The sequence below is a fragment of the Lactuca serriola genome, chromosome 5 (assembly GCF_051521515.1).
Source record: "Lactuca serriola cultivar US96UC23 chromosome 5, Lser_US96UC23_V15, whole genome shotgun sequence".
In the NCBI taxonomy this organism is placed as follows: Eukaryota; Viridiplantae; Streptophyta; class Magnoliopsida; order Asterales; family Asteraceae; genus Lactuca; species Lactuca serriola.
The window spans coordinates 266,459,798-266,481,379 of record NC_136412.1 but is presented as its reverse complement, the minus strand read 5'-3'; positions in this window follow the sequence as shown (position 1 = coordinate 266,481,379).

The window sequence follows — 21,582 nt, the reverse complement described above, 5'->3', positions numbered from 1 at the left end:
ATTCTTGAATTTAAAACAATAGTTGTCCCATGCTCCAAGCATGTACACTATGTTTTCTAAACACTACTCATGCCATACACCAAGTATGCATACTATGTTTTTCTATGATCTTTACTTTGTGAACTAGATCCATTGAACATAACTTCAATGATTCTCTTTTCACACTCCCAAATCCTTACTGCAAGTACAAGAATTCCAAATTCATGTCATTTACTGAAATCTGTTAGATTCTAAACTTATATGCATTTATCCTCTTGTAATGATTATGCACAAAGTCAGAAAGACTTGACAACAATCATTACAGAGTATTCCAAAGGAGATCAGCTCCTTGGAAACATCCTTCTTGCATTAAGTTTCCTAATCTCACACAGATTGAATAATTTCTAACTTTGAAACATTTCCATATTCCATTTTGACTATCACTTCTGAACAGGAGTTGCCTCCTTATAGATTATGTCAATATGGTCCTTCCAAAATTATCACAATACTTCCAACTGTCCTTGAGCACCCAATCTTTGGTAAACCTTAGATTGTCCTCGACAATTGTTTAATCCTTTTAGTCATATCCAGTTCTAAACCTTTCCCCTTCTTAATGCCCCAGGCATTTGGAAAATTTTAGAAAGGATGAATATAGCACATGTAATCGATCCTATATCCGAAGCATATGGGAATCGATTCATGATGTCTCACATAAAGACTAAACCAGTCTTTTGCTATAACATTTCCATTTCAATTTGCCAAGTTCTCATAATTCAGATTATGAAAAAGGGATGTCGTAATCATAATCGAATTTTAGAACGCAAATAATGGACTCATATACAAAATTTCCTTATGTTGAGCCATTCCAACATGAAATTCATATATATCCTTGACTAAATGATTAAAACCTCATGATCTAAGCTTATAGATTTGAGATGAAGTATAATTTCCTCTCCCTTAATTATAGCAAAACAACTCTTTCCCAATTGAAACTTTTGTTTTCTATAATTAACATTGCTAACTTGCAATACTTATCATAATTATGATGCTCCCACTAACATGATGATTATTAGCATAACACTTATGCTCCCACTAGCTTTGACATGTACTCAGAAATCAGCTGACTTTCTTACCAAAGTTCAAATTTCTGATACTAGATTGTTTTGATAACACTTTATCAAAATCATACACCTTCCCTTAGATAGCACACTTGTGTGTCTAAACAATTATGAAGAGGGATGCCATAATAATAATGGTTAGACCTTTTTGCCACTTCTCACAAGTCCAGGTTAGTGTGCCGGTAAACCACACACGCTCCACTAACGACTTTGAGAATGCAAATATCATAATTGCTATCTAGCTAAAATCTACTTAGTGAAAGTGTTTCCTCACCATCATTTTCATGAATCAGAGAGAAACCTTATGACACTTAGATTTAATGGTGTATGTGTTCTTATCCATGTGAATTGTCAAAACCATAGACACAAGACAAGGATAATGACAAATCCACACTCATATGGATTGAACTCAATCTTAATTTCTTGCCACCTGGCAGCTCAAGGGCCTGCCATTGCTTCCAAGTTGTTGTGCAACTAATTGAGAAATCTAAGAACTCATATGCAAAGCCAACTTTAACTGGGATGGGCACAGAATATGTCAACACGATAGGTTATAAACCTCAAGTCGTGTGCTAGTGAAGAACTTCAGGTTTTACTCTTGATTAGTTCTTGAGACTTTCAAGACCTTTAAGACTCCCACTGTCCTCTTGACATATAAGACTTTCTTGTCATATATTTAAGAGATAGTGTGGGTTCTAATCAAGACAAACACTTCACACAATTGGCCTAAGTTGGTCTTTGTTTTATCCAAAACATCACAACTTACCAATTTCAAATGTACAAGAGTAGAAAACTTTTACTCTTACATTTGACAAGTGTTTTAAACCTTCTTTAAGACATGTCACTCAAATTACAATCTTGGAGTATGACTCTAAGACTTGTATTGGAACGAAGTATGAATCATCTTCTTGATTTAACCATTTCAACAATTCAAGTTCCTCTTCTTAGTCATAAGAATGCACTAAGATTTCCTTAGAGAACTAATTGTGCTATGGTTTCTTAATCATTAAGATGATCACAAAACTGATACTAAAGTACTCTCCCATCTTTTCAGATTTGAGAAACTTTTATCTTTCTGCCTAAGTTGATTCTTCTTATTCGCTCTGCCTTACATTAGAACCTTTTCCAATGTCTCAGAATTACACTTAAGCTTGTAAGTATAATCATATTTACTGAGCTTTAGTAAACTATGACGAATAGTCTTATCAATCTTTTGTGGGGGACTTAATCAGTGCACAAGAATGTGTACTCGATCCCTTAGTCTTTTACTTGAATCACACATCCATGTGACCGAGTAATTAGTCTTAATTTTTCCAATACTTGAAAGTTCTCATTCATCATGCTATACAACTTGCATGATTCCAAGTTCCGATCCAATTGAAACTTGGGTGATGAGAATCTTTCCTTATTTGGTAAATTTAGACATTATCACAAATGAAAGAATCAATTTCATATTTCCACTCTTGCTATTAATGGAATCATATAAGCAACAATTCTTCCTCAAATGCCATTGTAAAGATATTTTAAAATAAATAAAATCAAAATTTTCCTTTTATTTTAAACTTTGCGGAAAAATTATCCTTACAATCCATATGAAAACTTGTTGTCATCTATTCCTAAGCAATATCTCATAACTCCTAAGAAGTAGCTCAAGAATCCGATCTTCAAACTACACGATAGAAATCCATCTATGCGATCAGATTCAGCACATTCTTTCTTTAAGTTTCTTCACTTTTTCTTTGATTCTTAAAACATCACCATGTGACCCAGTCACATCATGTATCAAGAATCTCATAATAGAAACTTAACAGAGTTAGATAGTGGACTTTACCTGAAGTAGAGTTAAACTTATTGACTTTAACATCCTTAGGTAAATTTGGCAGCTTCGCAACCAATGCCCCTTTCTTTGGCAATATAAACATATGGACCCTTTGATAATGGTACACGGGACTATCACAGACTTAGATTTTCTCTTTACCATTTGGTCAACCGAGTTGACTATGGCTGATCCCTTTCCATTGGGAAGAGAATGCTTTCCTGGATTTCTTGTGTCACTATTGTCAATGTCCATCAAGTTTTAAGGAAGTTGATCTTAACAAATAGATAAGATCATTAAGGGTCTTGTCATAGTCTGTTTCATAGGTGTCCCAAAGGAACTCACTATGTGACTTAGAAAGTGATTGAACCACCAACTTTCTCAAGACTTTGACACCCAACTCTCCCGGCTTGTCAATATGTGACTACATCTCCAAGATGTGACCACACATATACCTTGCCTTACCAATTGGGCTTGAGTGACCTTGAACTTGTGGGTTAGGGAGAATAATTGGAGGAGGTGAAAGAAGTATGATTTCCATGGGACATCATCTTCATTTAGGAAAGCTTGTTTCAAGAGATTTGGGAAGATCATAAATGTCTAAACCAGACATCTTTTGGGAGATATTCAAGATAGTTGATCTTAAGTCCTTAATATGACACCCAATATGAAATATTAAGGCTAGGGCCCAACAAACTATTTTATAACTTAGAAGAGGTATGCCGTAATCCAAGCTATAAAATATTTGAAGGTAGGTGAATGATGATTCACCAATTTCCACCAAGATAAACGAAATTTATTATTAGGTTTTAATTGGTTTTGAAACTCCTAGATCTTTTGAGATTCATTGAACTGTTCAATGGCATGTTTCAATCTTGAGTGTGCCCTTCAAGTTTTGTGACTGGGATGCCGAGGATCACAAAAAAAGGTGTGAAGTAACCATGCAAATTACTTGGTACCCTTAAGTGTTTACCCCTCAATCGATGTGCCGGTTAACCACACACGCTCCATCGATACTATGATAAACATTAAGTTACCCTTTACCTACCTTGTTAAATACGAGTTAGTGTGCCGGTTAACCACACACGCTCCACTAACCGACTTAAACAAAGTGCAAAGTGTAATTTCATGGATTAGCACCTTATTCACATTTTCCTAAGTAACTAAGATTGGGTATTGTGAAGAGTTTAGTTACTTAGTATTTATCATTAATACTTTTAATGAAGGGAGAATTCTAGTCCTGTCAGACCCGTTCGGCTAACGACCCTCCACCAGTCAAGCAAGCGGTTTGCCATTTTATAGGCAACAACCTTATACCCACCTTATACACCGACTTCGTGAATGAGGCGTACTAGCGGTAAGACTGACTTTACTCTTATACATACATACATACATACATATATATATATATATATATATATATATATATATATATATATATATATATATATATATTATTAACTTATAATATTATAAAGTATAAGGGTTGAATTTTAACTCTTTAAAATTCTAAGGGCTAACTTGGAATTAAAGTATTCATGGGGAAAACTTTACAAATTCCAAAACTTGAGGGAAAGTTTTGAAACTATTCAAAACTAATTAATTCCATAACTTATGTGTTTAAAGTAGTTTTAATCCAAAAACTCTTCAAGTTCCATAACTTGAGGACAAGTTATGGAAGACTTTAAACTAATAAAAGAATTAACTTTTCTTTATTTTATAACTTATGGAATTAATTAAGGTTACACTTGTTTTTATTTATTATTTAATGAAGGGACTCTTGGTCCTCCATAACTTGAGGACAAGTTATGGAGTCATAAAACCATTTAATTAGAACTAGACTCTTCATTTTTGTAACCTTTGCCAACTTTTATGAGTTTTATGATTCTTAAATGTGACTTTTCATATAACTTGTGGACAAGTTACAAAAACACACTTTGGAATCAACTCTTAGATTAAAATGGATTGAAAAACAACTATTTCACTCAACTTTTCTATTAATCTAAGCAACTCATAAGAACAAGATAATTCAAATCAAACTTTTTCATGTAATTAGTCTAAACCTTAAACTAATACAAAACATGAATCTATTGACAATTATCTTAGAAATTGGATTAGCATGAACATTACCACATCAAAAACAAGTTTATAAGTTCAAAAACAACTTAGGGTAATGTTCCTAGTCCATTTCTAGCCAAAAACCTCTAAAATATGCTGTCTGGGGCTCCTACTCGTCGAGTGCATGAACCTACTCCACGAGTAGGATGACTTTACTCATGGACTCGGCGAGTTCATCAGTGGACTCGGCGAGTCCAGTGCCCAGAAAGCCAGAAAATCGAGTTTTTCAGCATTTTTCAGCAATTTGCATCAAGTATAAGAGAAAACAAGCCTTGGCTCTGATACCACTGTTGGGTTTTGAGCATTCTAACACTCCTAAGTGTACATGCAACCCTAAATACCTTGGATCTATGTTTTCTCTATTATACATGCAAATAAGAACTTTCCAAGGTATTATCCTAATCTAGCATACAAAACAATAAATATAACAAGATAGAATACATACCTCTTTGATATAGAAAGTCTTCATGAAGCTTCAGTGTCTAGTGCCCCAAGTGTGACACCTCAAAATGGTTCACACAACACCAAATACACTTGGAATAACTTGAGAGAATTCTACACTTCATGAAAATCGGCTAGCCCTCTCTAGATCATACTAGTCGCCGATTTTGTCAAGAATAAGATCTTTATATAGTGTTACAATTAGGGTAAACCCTAATTGTCATGACTTTCCATTTCCTTGGATCCATGGGTTCAAATACACCATAGAGCATCCATGGACCATCCTATGGGTTTTAGCCCAACTTGATTATCCATGGAGCATTAGCCCACTATACAAGTATGGATGATTTACACAATCAACCCATATATTTAATTAGTCTTCTTTTGATCACTTAATTAATCCTAGATTAATTCTTGATCAATACTAATTAAATAATCTTATTATTCTTATTATTAATATACTAGAACTTATAATATATTAATAACCATAAGTGTCTTATTTCTCTCATTATAGTCTATCCAAGTGCATGATGCCATGCAACCCAAATGGACCATGTCGGGTCGGGTCAAGTCTTACCAATTATAGTTATGGACTTAGAAATTAATCCAACACCTTCCTCATTACTCCACCTTGGAAATTGCTTCCTAAAGCATTCTGCAGGAGTTGCCACATGTGGCTGTGGCATGGCAAGTCTTTGGGCTCTCTTGCACTCCTTTAGGGCTTTACGATATCGTCTCTTCCTTTCGGTCTTTAGGCTTTACAATTCCATGATTGTTGCCATTTGTTGGTTTCCCGGTTTGGTGCTACCATTGGAACTCTCGACTCCATTATCAGTCTGGCTTGTTTTGCCTGAGTTGATGTGTGTAAGGAAAGTTGTCACAACAGCTGCTACTGCAGCTTGTAATGTAGCGGCGTCGATATGGAGGATAGGGGTTTCATTGCTCGGCTGATTGTTTCTGGATGACGACATGATTCTGTTAATACGAAAGATAAGGATTTTGTGAGCGATTCTTGTTGACCCTATATGTGCTTAGATTGTTCAGAAAAGAGTAAGAGCATGTTCTCGAAGGTTTGACCTACATCCCTATGATGCAGTCCTAGTACGGATTGGAGGTATGTTCGCGAAGGTTTGACCTACATCCCTATGATGCAGTCCTATTAATGGGTAGAAGTAAGTTCGTAGAATGGTCTCAAGACGTTTGTCGTTCAAGCCGAGGTATCGTGGGTTGATGAATAACAAGATCCAACCACTAAAAGAGACTTGGAAATGTCTCCGGAGCTAAATTACTATAGTCCAATGAATTGACTAAAGCAGCTTTCAAATAGACTCCAACGAAAGTATGATGAGAGTACTTGAATAAGGAAGGACACGGAAGTTAGCCGACTGTCAATATCTTTGATATTCACGACGTAAAGATTCGGGAAAATGACCTTGTAAAAGGTCTTACATCATATCCTGAGAAGATAGTTCTTGACAGCATAAAGACCTAATCAAAAGTACTTACAATACCAGATAATTTCATAGAAAATGCCACATCCGGCATAGACAGAAAAACGATTCCTTTTAATAAGGAAAATAAAGTAAAGCGTCTACTACTAGCGACGGTCATCCCTCTGGTGAACTCTCAGTTCAGCCAGTTGACGTTCCATGTCAAGTAGGTGTCTTTCGTACACCCTCTGGCGTACTCGGAGCTCTATGACTTCGGCTCGTGATTCAGCCAGTGCTTGAAGCAGGGTTTCATGGTTTCTCTCAGATCTCTCGCGAGCATCTTCTAGACGAATGGTGCGGAGGGTATGCATTCTCACATCGGCGACAACTTCGGTGATCTGATGTAGGGTTGTCCTGCCTTGAATCTCATTTCGGGCCACTCTGCGGACCAAGATTGGCAAGACTCTGTCTGCTGAGCCCCCACTGCTCAAGTCGTAAAAGCTTCGATCACCATTAAATGGCATGGGCTGATCTTGTCCTTGGTTCCATGTTTCCAAGCATTCCACCCACTCAGGCGTCGGGCCACGAAAAGCCGGACGAGGGTTAGGAATTGGAACAGGAGCTTCCTGGGGTAGGTTCTCAACCTCGGGTTCGGAATTACCGTCGTCCGAAAGGTTTTCATCATGGTGATCATTCAGAGGGATAGGATGATCATTATCTGGTTCTTCTCCAAACCCACCAGCAATGACTTCGTTCGGAAGATACTGGTTGTCATGGGGATGGAGTCCAACCATGTTATCTATGCGAGAATTGGGGTAAGAAAATAATTATTAGACGAACTATCTAGATAATTATTTAGAAAATCTTCATCAGTTACATCGCTATTTGTGAAGTGCATACTAGTTATATGTAATCGAAACAGGATAGGCCTTCGAATAAGTGACCTTAACTCCATATTCACACAGAATAGGGGTGAAGTAAAATTTTCACAGATTCTAAGTCTATAACATCCTAATTACATATATCCTTAGTATATCCACTTAGCAACTATCAACTTAGTAATGAAGATCCCGTTTTAGTTCTCAAGTATAAAGTACTTATAGTAACACCAAATACTCCTATAGTATTTTAAGTTTAATGTTATGTTCTATTGTTCTCATTGTGGTAGGGTTGGTAAGATTTTAGATTTGTTGCAACCACACAACTACACTTAGGCACATGCTAGTCAACCCTCAGATAATATAGTTGATCAAGCTATATCTTCCCAGTTTTGACTATATGTCTCTAAGTCCACTTGTGTTGCCCAACAATCGTAATTCTTTTGTATTGTCCTAGTGACACTGATTTTAGTATGAATGCAGGCACGTATACTTTATTAAATATTTTATTATTTAAAGAATAAACTCTTGGTCAGAGTATCTTTAATCCCTTATGTATTTATAGTTAGTATATCTTTTATGGGTTGATATACTTAATTCACTATAAACAATGCTTTGATACCAATCTGTCACACCCCAAAACCAAGAACGGCGGAAACGTTCTGGGGTGTAGGACGTCATGTACAGTATCACAACAATGATAAGTAGTAAACAAGCAACAACATCATCCATTGCATTAATAATATAATTATTATACAAGTGTGTTCTGTCAAATTTTGATAAACACTAAAGCATAAATCAAAAAGAAAGATGAGTCTTGAACGAGCTCCATCTTCTCTAAACCTTTCATCGGTACCTGTCTATGTTTGACCTGAGGATACAAGTTATTTTGAAAGAGAGTATCAGCTTTGAAGCTGGTGAGATCATAAGTATTTTAGTGTCTTAATGTATATGTAAGAAATTGTTTGTATATGAACTGTAAGTATGGAAAATGTATATGAACTGTAAGTGTAAAAATGTTTGTAAAACGACTGTAAACGTTTGAAAAACCCTAGAAATCCCTATGATTTCTACTATTATATAAGGGTGTCTTCTACCAAGACCTAACTGTTCTCAATGTAGTCTTCTACCAAGACTTAACTGTTCTAAATGTTCGTTCTTTGTAAAAGTGTGTAATTTTCCCAAGTGTAACTATCATTAACAAAATATAGTTTGTACATTTAATGTTTAAGTGAAATGATCACTAAATATATGTAAAGGGGAAATTAATGTAGTACTGTAGTGTTGTATTATAGGAACTACTATTGTACTAACTACCTTAAACCGGATTTACATTAAGGTATCATGTGATTAATTGTACCATACTATCAACTAGTAACAACGCAAAGGTATGGTCGTAAAAAGAAATGACGTTTGGCACCCGCAGACCTGCAGGTCCGGCTGTAGCTAGCAGCAAGGTGTAGGATAGTCAATCCAGTATAGATCTATACGCAAACCCATGCTCTACCTCCAAGAGACTCAGGCTACAACTCGGGCCATGACATTTAAGGCATGATCCGATATAGTGGATCACAATTTTGTCAATGTATATATGTATATGTAATGTATTGTTACTCGTTCTAGTATCGTTGTATATGTTCTTTTTCTAGTATAGTTGTATATGTTCTTCCTCTAGTATAGTTGTATATGTTCTTCCTCTAGTATAGTTGTATATGTTCTTCTCCTAGTATAGTTGTATATGTTCTCATAGTAATGTAATGTATATGTTCTCATAGTAATGTAATGTATATGTTCTCATAGTAATAAGTTTTGACTCATGAATGAACTGACTCATTGTATGATATCGCGTTCTAGTAATAGTTATAGTATCTTCCTAAACTACCCATATAGTAGCTTACTAGTAATTTAACTGGTACGTATGAACATGGATGTATACCCTTGCTACCCAAGGGCATTGGCTGAACTGGAAGGACCTTTATGACTATATATGTACACATGATATATAACTAATATTTAAACGACCTTTGGACGGGTACCCGAAATCCCACCAGACCACATCCAAATCGAGGAAAAGGAAACAGGGTGGATAGCCTTCCTAAGTCTTTTAAACATTTCTTATATAACTATACATATAGAGGCGTGCAATTTATAATATAAAAGCATAAAATAAGTTTTGTAAAACCTTTGAACATAATTATTATGTAAGAAAAGATCGACTTGATGTCAATCTATAAAACGGTTTGAAGGCATGGGTTTGATAAAACAGTTTAGTATAAAGAAACATTTGTTTGAAACACAATTGTAAATAAGTTTGAAATGTAACATACATAGTAAAATGAACAGTTTCATAAGGAGTTTTAAACATATAAAATGTTTATGAAAAACATTTGAAGGAAACTGTTTGGTAAAACGGCTAATGAGTAGCCAATCATTTGAATGTTGTTTATTAATCACAAGTGATTGATATAATTGATGGGTTTTGAGCATTCTAACACTTCCTAAGTGTACATGCAACCCTAATAACCTTGGATCTATGTTTGTCTAATTATCATGCTAAGTTGAATTCCAAGGCTATATTCCTATCTAGCATACATGGGGAACAATTTTAACTTGAATAATAGATAGAATAACTTACCTTGTTGTTGCGTGTGTTCCTTGAAACCTTGTGAGCCTAGCACCCCAAATGTGATGCCTCAAATGCTTCACACAACACCAAATGCTCTTGGAAAACTTATGAGAGAACACACACTTCTTAAAATCGGCCAAGCCCTCTTGTTTTCTTAGTGTGTAACCGATTTTGGTGGAGAATATGATTCTTATATAGTGTTGACACATCTAGGGTTACACCATGTAAACCCTAATGTGTCATGACTCTTCATTTCCATAACCCATGGGTTTGTAACTCCCATGGAGCATCCATGGAGCATCCTATGGGTAGAACCCAACTTGATAATCCATGGAGCCTCTTAGCCCACTATACAAGATATGGATGATTTACATAATCAACCCATATATTTAATTAGTTCTCTTTTGACCACTTAATTAATTCTAAATTAATTATTGATCAAACTAATCAAATAATATTATTAATATATTAGAACTTATAATATATTAATAATCTCCAAGTGTTATTTCTCTCATTTAGTCTAACCAATTGCATGGTGCCATGCAACCCAAATGGACCATGCCGGGTCGGGTCAAGTACATACCAGAAATAGTTATGGACTTAGACACCTTATCCAACAATAATAACTAGCATGATTCTACTTGTATCCCCCCCCCCCATAAAAGACTTAAAAATAGTTAAAACAATGATTAAGGGGAATGAACTCACCTGTAGCAAGTGGATCGGAAGGAAGTGTCGGATAAGTGCTTGGTGTCAAGTGAAGACTTAGACACGCACAAAGATCCTAATAACATATAAGGATATATGTATATAAACAATTAGTCTTTAAACAACTAATAAACAAAGTCAAGACACTCTAATTCATGACAAACACTTTGTATAAGTGTTATAAGTGCTAAGGAGTGCATCTAAGTGTTGTAGGGAAAGGCTAGTATGATTGGGGTTCAAGGGTAAACTCCCTTGGAGTTTACGGTTTTGATGGTCATAACCTAGGGAGTTTACGGTAGTAAACTCTAGAGATTACATTTGTAAACTCTATTCCTATTGACCAAGTGTTGTTTTGTGGTTTAACAAGCCTATTGAAGCATTTCTACTAAGTGATTTGGCCTTTAGAAGGGACTAGGGCATCAAAAACACTCGGAGGAGTTTATGGCCTCATGGACATTTCCCTTTGGGTTTACTACCGTAAACCCTCATGGAAAAGGGTATTGCCATGTTTTCAAGTCCTTAACACAACAAGGTAAGTATCTAAGCTAGTTTTTAAGCCTAAGGAAGGAAAATAACCCTTTTAGACACACTTTAGGGTGTTTACGGTTTTGGGAGATCCCCAAACCGTAAACACCTATAAATGTTGGATTTTGGTGTTTTTCAAGGCTTAGACACATCAAAGGAAGGTTTAAACATATCAAGGAAGGCTTATACATCAAACTAGGGCTTAGATAAGGACTTAGGCACACTTTGGTGCCCTTTATGGTGTTTACGGCCCAAGCATCTGCTTGGACCGTGAACACCTATATCCTTGTGTTCTTGGCATAATTTCTTGATGTTTAGGTGTAATACTAGCTCAGTAACACTCAAGGATGGAAGTACTTACTATTAGAAGGCTTGATTTGAGCTAAAAGGCCAAGAACACTTAGTGTGTGTTCTTGGTGTTCTTGGTGTTTTGGAAAATCTAGACAAAATACATAAATGAATGGATGAATAGATGCACAAACACTAGATTAAGTGTTTTACTAACTTGAAATGGTTAGAACACTTACAACTTTGAAGATTTACAATTAAATCTAGGATGATACTTGAGAGAGTTTTTGGAGTTTACTCTTTTGACATTTGGGGAGTAAACACAAATGACTAACTTCTTGGGGAGTAAACTCATACATAGGTATGAGTTCACGGTTTTGGGTGATTTCTCAACCCAAAACATAAAAGTTTGGTCGGGTGTTTCTAATACGCGAGGTGTTTGCGGTTTTTAATATTCAAAACCCAAGACGACACTTTCTTTCACCCGTTCGTTTAAAAATAATATTAGAATAATCAAACAAACTTTATATTTCTTAAAAATAAGAAATAATAACATTGACTTATGATATGAAGTGGTTGACTTTTAGGGTTTGACCGAATGGAAATTTCGGGTTGTCACACACATTGCCATAAATTGTCCTAATCGCACATACGTTCCCTACTATGCTCAAGGCTGGCAGAACGCGCCAAGAAGGAGATACTTCAAAAGAAACCCCTCAAGGTCACGTTCTAGAAAATGGTGACTAGAACGCGCAAAAGGCCAAGAATCAAAACCACAAGGCCGAGAATCCGAATCCCACGGGCAAGAAGGGAATGTCGGCCAATAAGCCAAATCCAAGAGATGCTCCAGCGAAACCAAGACCGGCTAGGTCAAAGTCATCTCGGCGATCGACATCAAGATCAAAAGCAAGTACTAAGGCATCCATCCGCTCAAACAAGAAATGGGTTAAACCCGACTATAGATGGGTTCCGAAGGCTCAATCTCCCAAATCAACTAATGACTCTAATATTTCTACATCTTCTGTTTGTGATAAGCATGATATGTCATGGGAGAGAGTACCCTGTAATGATGACAAAGGTTGACCCAGTTTCAAAATGGACTTGGTTCCAAAGACCAACTGATCCCGCTCTGTGTCGGAGCAGCTATGGAGGCATATCATCAGACTTCGGTTTGTCGGTAGTGGCTGTTCCTAGCACATGATAGGAGGCATCTCTTAACTGTACAACATTCAGAACTTTCTTTGAGAGTATGTGTCATTTGCAGGAAAAAGAAGAAAAGAAGGGGTCATTCATGGGGTTAGTGCTTAATGACATGAATAATTTTTGGATCTGTTCTGAGATTATGTGTGCTGTTCTCAGACCTTCTGGATGTGAATTCAATCGATGAATTACGGTTTGCGTTTTCTTCTCTATACTCCTGAGTTTATCTTACTCTGATTCGTTTTAAAGACAATTTTTCATTTTCTTAATAGTTTTCCGTTAGTGATTATTATTGGGAAGTGATATCAAGAATGTGATAATGGGCAGTCTAAAACATGTGTAAAGGACTGAATCTGAATTATCTAGACTCTGTGTTCAATGTGCTGGTAGGCACGAAGGATTTGAAAGTGTGGATTTAGATAGGATTGTTTGGACTGACCATACGACGCTCGGGTAGATTGAGCAGTGAGATAAACACATGAACCCACGGGATACACTAAATTAATATGCATCTAGAACTGTGGTTCAAATTTTCCTTGATGTACGGACTTATGTCCTTAATTCTGGATCTGATAGGGCGACCGGGGGGTTCTGATAAAGTAGGTTTGTAGAAATTATTTTCTTGCTTTCTATCTGTCAATCATATGTTGCCTCCTTTGCGTGACTTACAATCCGACCTGGAATGCAACATATGCAACTCTATTTCTATGCACTTCTTTATCTATGGAATTATTTCTATCTGTTAGCCATATGTTGTCCCATCTGCGTGATCAAAAGATCCGACCTGGGACACAACATATGCAACATTTTACCTCTCAATCCCTCTATCCTAGTTAGCCATATGTTGTCCCCTCCGCGTGATTGAAATATATCCGACCTGGGACACAACATATGCACCTATTTCTAAATTTGACTTCCTCCTTAATAATTGTTTACTCATCTAAAGTAAGGAGTCATTAGGAAGTTCTTGATAACCAAGGTATATCGGGAATTGTAGAACACGTTCTAGTGCAACTAAAATTGAACCATTTAGAGGTTGTCCGTAGATCTCGCTGCTTAATTTAAGTGAACAACAATACACGTGGTCGTCGTCAGCTAAATGGTGTATTTAGACAAGTTTGTCAATATTCTTCGTGTTTAAGTGGACCACAATACCAACAATTGATCAGATCTATTCATGAAGGTGAAGGTACTGATAAACAAGTTCATGCTGTCTCACAACTTTGATCCCAAATATTTTTTTGTTTTTGTTAAATTTGTTCATAGTTTTCCTCTATGCACAAATTTAGGGGAAGAATTAAAAAATCAAACAAAAATCAGAAAATTAAAAATCCAAAAATAGTGTTATTTCTGTTTTGTTTCTGTTTTAAGTTTTCTTTTAGTTTTGTTTTGTCTTGAAAAGTGATTTTAGGTATAGATAAGACTCGTGGAGACTGTATTGAAGATTTTTTGAGCCAAGGCTTCATCCGTGATCATCGAAGAATTCTCATTCGATGGAGCAAGAAATGAAGATTATTCTTTCAACATTCAATCCTTCAACCCTAGTAGCAAGGTGAAGCTGTACTTGAAGATTATGTGACAGATTGCATTGAAGCCTCCTCAATCAATTTGCTGCTTCCATGAACCTACTGAAGTGTTCCAGAAGATTTGTTCTCTCTGAAGATTCTCAAGCTGAAAGCGCTATCTTTCAAGAATCAGTACATCAAACATCCTCACCCAATGTGCGTTCAATGTCAAATTCTGAAGAAAAACACAACTGCTTAAGATGAGGTCATTCAATTAAGATTCATCATGTTCATCTTGAAGTTGTGATGAATTTGAAGATTAATGTTGAAGCAAAGCTCTCGATGAATATTGACAAGAAAAGCCAGCTACTTTTTAGGGGGAGCTTGTTGGGTCAAATAAGAAAAGAAAGTTATAAACCAAGGGGGAGATTGTTGGGTCAAAAATATGGTTTATACTTTACGTTTCTAGAAAAATGTATTTTTGTGTCTTGGACCGTAAACAGCTTGGTGTTTACGGTCGTATATGTGTTTACAGTTGAGTTTACGGTCGTGAACAAGTTTACAGTCGTAAACCTATTTACGGACCATGTTCACCAAGCCCATGTTTCTTATGTATAAATATAGGTGTAAGGGGTGAGGAGTAGATTGATGAACAGAATAGAGAGAGATGGGAGCTTAAGTGTGTGTGTGTGTGTGTGTGAATCTCATGTAAAGGAGTGTCATTCCATTCATCAATACATTGAAGATTCATATTATTCTTCTTCTCCTTCTCTTCTATTTGATCTGACATCATCCGTTTGATTGAGATTCCGCACCATCAAACGGATCTGATCGATACACACGCAAATTGGGGACTTACACATACCGACTTGGCAAGAGTTGTGGGCAGCCGGAAACGATGGAGTCGGGACTAGCGAGGCGGTGGATGATGATGAGGAGTGTGACAGTTATCCGTTTTCTTTTTATTTTTATGTTTTATGTGTGGTGAGGTTTGTTTCTTTTAGATTGTTTATTTGTTTTGCTTTTGGTGTGTTTTATTTAAGTTTTTAACCGAATGATGATGTTGTTTTCTTCTATTACCTAGGAAGTTTGTTTTATTTTTGGTTGTGCATGGTTGAGGGATATTTTTGAGTGAAAAATTAATCGTCGTGAGAGTTGAAGCGTGTAATCGAGAACCATAACTTTGAATAAGTGTAGGGTGCGTCTCAAGAGTTTGTGAGAATTATGGAAATAAAGAAGATTAAAATCCGTCTTTTGCATGATTTAAGTGAATTGAAAATTTTCCCAAAAGTGCATTTTTGCTAAAGCTGTGTTTCGGCCTTATTAAAATCCATCTTTTGCATGATTTAAGTGGTCTCATTTTCACATTTTTTCACGATGTGGCTTTCAAACTACCACGTCAGGGAATTATTATAATTACCAATGAAAAAGTTATCCAGATGGAGACCACGATGTGGCGTATGCTTTCCCACGTCGTGGTTGGGCTACAGTGAATATTCCAGAAGATTTCACACCATATTTTTCGAAGTCAAAGTTTTTCATTCTATTTATTCGGCACCTTCACAAGTAGAGGGTCTAGTTTCCAGATATAATTATGTAACATCCCGATTTTAAGGTACTTATAATTTTGGACTCTATAACTTTATTATGTTGCTTTTTAGTCCCTAAGTTAAGAAAAAGCGAAAAAGGGCCCAAAGTGGCATTTTGGTGAAAGTTGGGATGGGATGAGTATGTCGTGCGTATGTATGTGTACACTGAGCGTACTAAGGCATGCCTCAGTATGTTGGGCATACACTTCGTACACAGGGCATACATGGAATGCATGCAAACCCTAATTTTAGGGCTTTGGCTCGTATTTAAGCAACCTTGTGGACTCATATCCTCTTCTTACCTAGCCTCCATCTGTGATATCGACCCTCAAGCAACCCTAGAGCAAAAGAGAGCAAATTTTGAGCCTTTAAGTGAGTTTTGGAGTGGTTTTGAAGAAAGAAGAAGGCGGTGAAAAGATCTTGGAGTTGAGTGCATTTTGGATCTGGGATTTCTACTTGGTTTGCAACATCTTGAAGGTATAAATCTTGCATCTTTACCACTCCATCTTGTAGATCTAGGTTTTTGATCTTTAAAGTCACCTTTTGGTCCCAAAATGATGATTCATGAACATAGCATGTTCTTGACCAATTAAGATGTCCTTTCAGACCCTTGGAATGGTCTTGAGTCACAAAAATAGATTCCAATTGGTTGGTTTTGCTCCATGCATCATTTAGAAGGTCTTATTGGATTAATAAGTTGAGATAAGCACTTAATCGACATGAAAAGTCATAAAGTTGGAAACTTTATGCCTCTTGAGGATATTTTAGCCATGGATCTGAAAAATGGATGTGAGTGCTTAAGCCATCAAGCACTTATTGAGATTTTGAGCTTTTGGGAGTACGCCCTGCATACCTGGAGTACGCCCTGCATACGAGGTTAACCACCCCGATGATGTTCAACATGAGAATACGTCCATCGTAGCTTCGGAGTACGCCCCACGTACTTACTGTATGGTGACTCGGTTGAGTTGACTCAATTGGGTTGACTCAGTTGACTCTATTGGTTTGACCAGTTTGACTTTAACTTTTACCAAGTTTTACCTTAAGGGTATTTTGGGTATTTTTAGATTTTGATTAAGATTGGTCATTTGGTTGGAATAGGTGTCGATTAGAGATGAGATCCGGAGTCAAGACCTCATCAACTTTTTTCCAGTTTGTGAGGTGACTTTTCCTCATTGTACTTATGGGTCGAAGGCACCACGGCTGGCCCATTGGATTAGATATCTTATTATGTGATAGTATGTTATCGTGTTGTCGTGATCTGTTAGATCGGTATCCTGTTATATAGGATGATGTTATGCTTATTGATTTGTAAGATCTGTCAGATTGTCTGTTGACTGGTTATATGTATGCGTATTTGTTATGTATATGTCGACATGTTGTGCGTGGTTGGGTTGAGGCGGACCAGTGTAGACTGAAGGCCAAGAGACCCAGGGCGTCCCGGATAGACTACAAGAATGAGAGGCGTATCAGTCAGGCCGAAGGCCTAGAGAACGATCCAAATAGGCTGAAGGCTCGGTGAGGCGTTCCAATCATGCTGAAGTTTATGTTAGCGTTCCAGATAGTCTGTAGGCTGGTACAGCGTTCCAGTCAGGCTAAAGGCTCTGTATACATGCTGCTTTTTATTATGCTTATGCTTACCCGGTGGTACTTTGGGGAAACTCACTAAGCGTTGGCTTATAGTTTTTGGTTATGTTTCAGGTACTTCGGATGACCGCGGGAAGGCAAAGGCGTGACCGTACACATCCTCTTGTTTATGGTTTATGATTTTTGGGAGACTCTGATGTTGGAAAAATGTTTTGAAAACTATGATTGTAAACATTTTATGAATTTGGGTTGATTTATAAAGTTTAAATTTATTGTGATCTTTATGATGATACAAATTGAGATGTTCAAGATTTCCCACCACAATCAGATTCAATCTCATTACTACTACCCCAGGGGAGTTTGTACCTTATTCTCTCCTTTATTTACTTTTATGTGCTTTAGTTATTTTAAGTATGCAATAGGTACATTGCATGAATTAAGTGTGGGGTAAGGGGTCGAATATAGCAATACAAGCAAATTGATTTTAAAAAAAATAAAAGTGACTAGGATTTAAAAAATTTAGAGTATAAAGACTTGAAATAATGGTCTGATTTTGAAATCTAGTTAAAAATTGTTATATTGTTGTGTTGAGACTTAGGTTGCTAGTGTTGTGTGGGACGATCCGATGTGAGCTTCGATGTTTAATTGAGCTAATGTATGTTTTAGTGTATTTTTGGCTTCCTTTTCCTAGTGAAATCATGAGACAAAAAATAACCTTGTTTAGTTTGAGGGATAAAATATGTTTATCATCGTGTACCATAAATGTATCTAGGAAAGCTTATGTAGTCATTTCACTTTAGACTAATACCTTTAACCAATAAGGGTTGAAGTTAAGTTCCCTTTCTTATATTTTTTTTCTAGGATTTTTAGTTTTGAGTGAAAAAAGTGAATTGTGAAAATAAATAAATAAATAAATAAATAAAAGTTGCAAAAGTTTGATTCAATAAGAGTTTACAAAGTTATGAAGATTAAGAAATATTATGAAGAAAAGTTCAAAAGTTTCAATAATTGAAGACTCAAGTTAAAGAAATTGAAGAATAAGGCAAACGTGCCAAAAATCAAAGTTATAGTATTTATTGTAATTTTTCTTTCTAGGTTATTTTTCCATATGTATGCTTGGGAGCTTAACCAAAAATTACCTTGAGGTTAAGAAAGATTTCTAAGGATTTATTCAGAGGCATGCATAAAATGAATGTTGTTCAAAATAAGTGGGGAAGTGTTTATGAGGATTATGCATTTTGTTGATTGAAAGAGAATAAGCGCTATCCATTGAGTAAAGTCAAGGGAGGGTTTGCTATAGTGATTCGGGTGGTTGGTGGCCCCTTCGAGAGTTGCGGGTCCTTGTCGCTTGTATTTAGGATTGAGGAAGTATTTAGGACTCATTAGACACAAATACATGCATTGTGCTTTCGGTGTAATGGATGAGCTCAAAATGGATTGTCCTGTGCGATGTTGGTAGCTAAGGTTTTGATGTGATAGTATGATAATTATAAAATCAGTTTGCTTGGGGGCAAGAAAAAGACAAGTGTGGAGTATTTGGATATTGTCGTATTTATACATATTTTTAGGCATTATTTTAATACATTTTAAGCTATATTTTGGTTGATTGCAAAAATATTTGGTACTTATTAAGTTAAATTCTATTTTGTAGCCAAAATGGACAATCTCGAAGAAAATGACCAAAACTGAAGATTGTTGGAAACTTGGAGGTCAAATTTACCATTCAATAGAGAAGAAGAAAGAAGAGTGTGCAAAAGAATGCATGTCACAACATGGCAATCTAAAGGCCACGACGTGGCCACCTTTACTAACACAAAAGCTTCCCGAGACTTGGGGCATACGCGTTTTGAGTGATGACCATGGCTTGGAGCCTAACTCCCATGACATGGCAACCAGTTTTTGGAAACTATATATATTGAACCTTAGGTCGAATTTCGAGAGTCGGCTTGTGAATTAAGACAAGAGCTGCGACTAAAACCCTCTGGAAAACCCTTGGAAGTTATGAATTCGTTTGGAGATCAAGATTTAAAGATAATTAGAAGAAGAACAACTTATAATCATTCAGTTTGCATTAAGATTAATCATGTGTAGTTTAAATTCTTGTGTTTTTATGTGTTTATTTTTTGCAATGAGGAATTAAATCATTAGGTTTTCGTTTAGTGTAGATGAACCCTAATAGTATGTGTTAGTTTCTAGTTTACATGGATTTTATGAAGTTGGTTTAGCTTGAGTATGATTATTTACCTATCATGCTAAAGTTTTAATCTTTGTTGCTAGGATTCAAGTTAAGTGTAGTTGAATGACCATTTTAATTGCATGAAGTTGTTTACCTAGTAGTTTATGATCATTAAATTGCTAGAGCAAGGATTAGCGAGATTCCAAATTAGTTAATAAAGGTAACAACTTTAACTGTGTTAGGGAACATAATTTGATCATAATTGTGTAATTTATGGGTACTATTCTTTGTCATATTTGGTTTTCCCCGCTATATACTTTTATTTATTTCTATATTTCAATGTTAATTAGGATTTCGACATATGTTAAATTATCTCATTTTTTACTTTACAGGCTGTGAAATGAATTTTTCCTCTTAAGCATGTTCAATTTGTTGGTGGACACACTAATTGTGATAATATGGGTCAAGGGCAATTCTGTCTCTTTGGCTAGTTTATTTAGGCAGAACTTGTAGTTTTGGTTGCTTTCTTGAATCTGATCTTGATCATATTACATTGGAAAAGTCTTATTTTTATGCATGTTTTTATCAGGTTGATTTGGTTTACACTTTCCAGTCAAATTTTTGTGTTTATAATATTTTCTTTTGTATGCAGATAGATGAGTTAACATGTTTTGCAGCTGTAAATTGTAATAATGGCCTTACCGTTCATCTGCCTATGGTCCTACTGATTCCAAAAATTCTTCACTTTGGCAGAATAGGTAACTTTATACCCAATAAGTTTTAAAGATATATTAATTGTCCATTCGGTTGATAAAACAAGTAAAATATATGGTTCTAAATGTAGTTTGCATTAAAATGCTATGATAATTATTTCTTTCATTCAAGGCGGGTTTAGCTATTTGATTTGCATAATTAGTCAATTTTTATGTACCAATAACATTATCACGCATTATTGTGGGTAGGGATGAGCATTGGCAATGGAAAACCGGACACGTACTGAAACAGGTTAGGACCAGTATAAATTATACTGGTTATGACCTTATTCAGTTGTACAAAACCAGAACTTTGGAAAAGCTTCTTTTTCCCGTCACTGGTGAGTCGGGCAATGCAACTTTGTGAAGTTCCAAGTGAATTTTTTCCATTTACTAAGTTATAGTTAATTAGATAATGTATTTTTATGAAAGTAGTATTCGGTATAAAATCAATTATCCATTCAATATAAATTGTCCTCTCAAAAAGAAATACGCTTTAATTCGCTATGTATGTAATCAGCTTGAATATGGAAGTAGCATTCGGTATAAAATCAATTGTCCATTCAATATATATATATATATATATATATATATATATATATATATATATATATATATATATATATATATATATATATATATATATATATATATATATATATAGGGGTGTCAATTTATGACACGACACGACAAAAATACACGAAACCAAACGAAACGAAATCGGGGTGAAATCAAAATTCGAATTCATTTCATGTCGTTTTCGTGTCAAGATTAAAAAACACGATGTCGTGTCGTGTCGTGTTCGTGTTCATAAATCGACACGATTAAACATGTGGTTGTCATGTT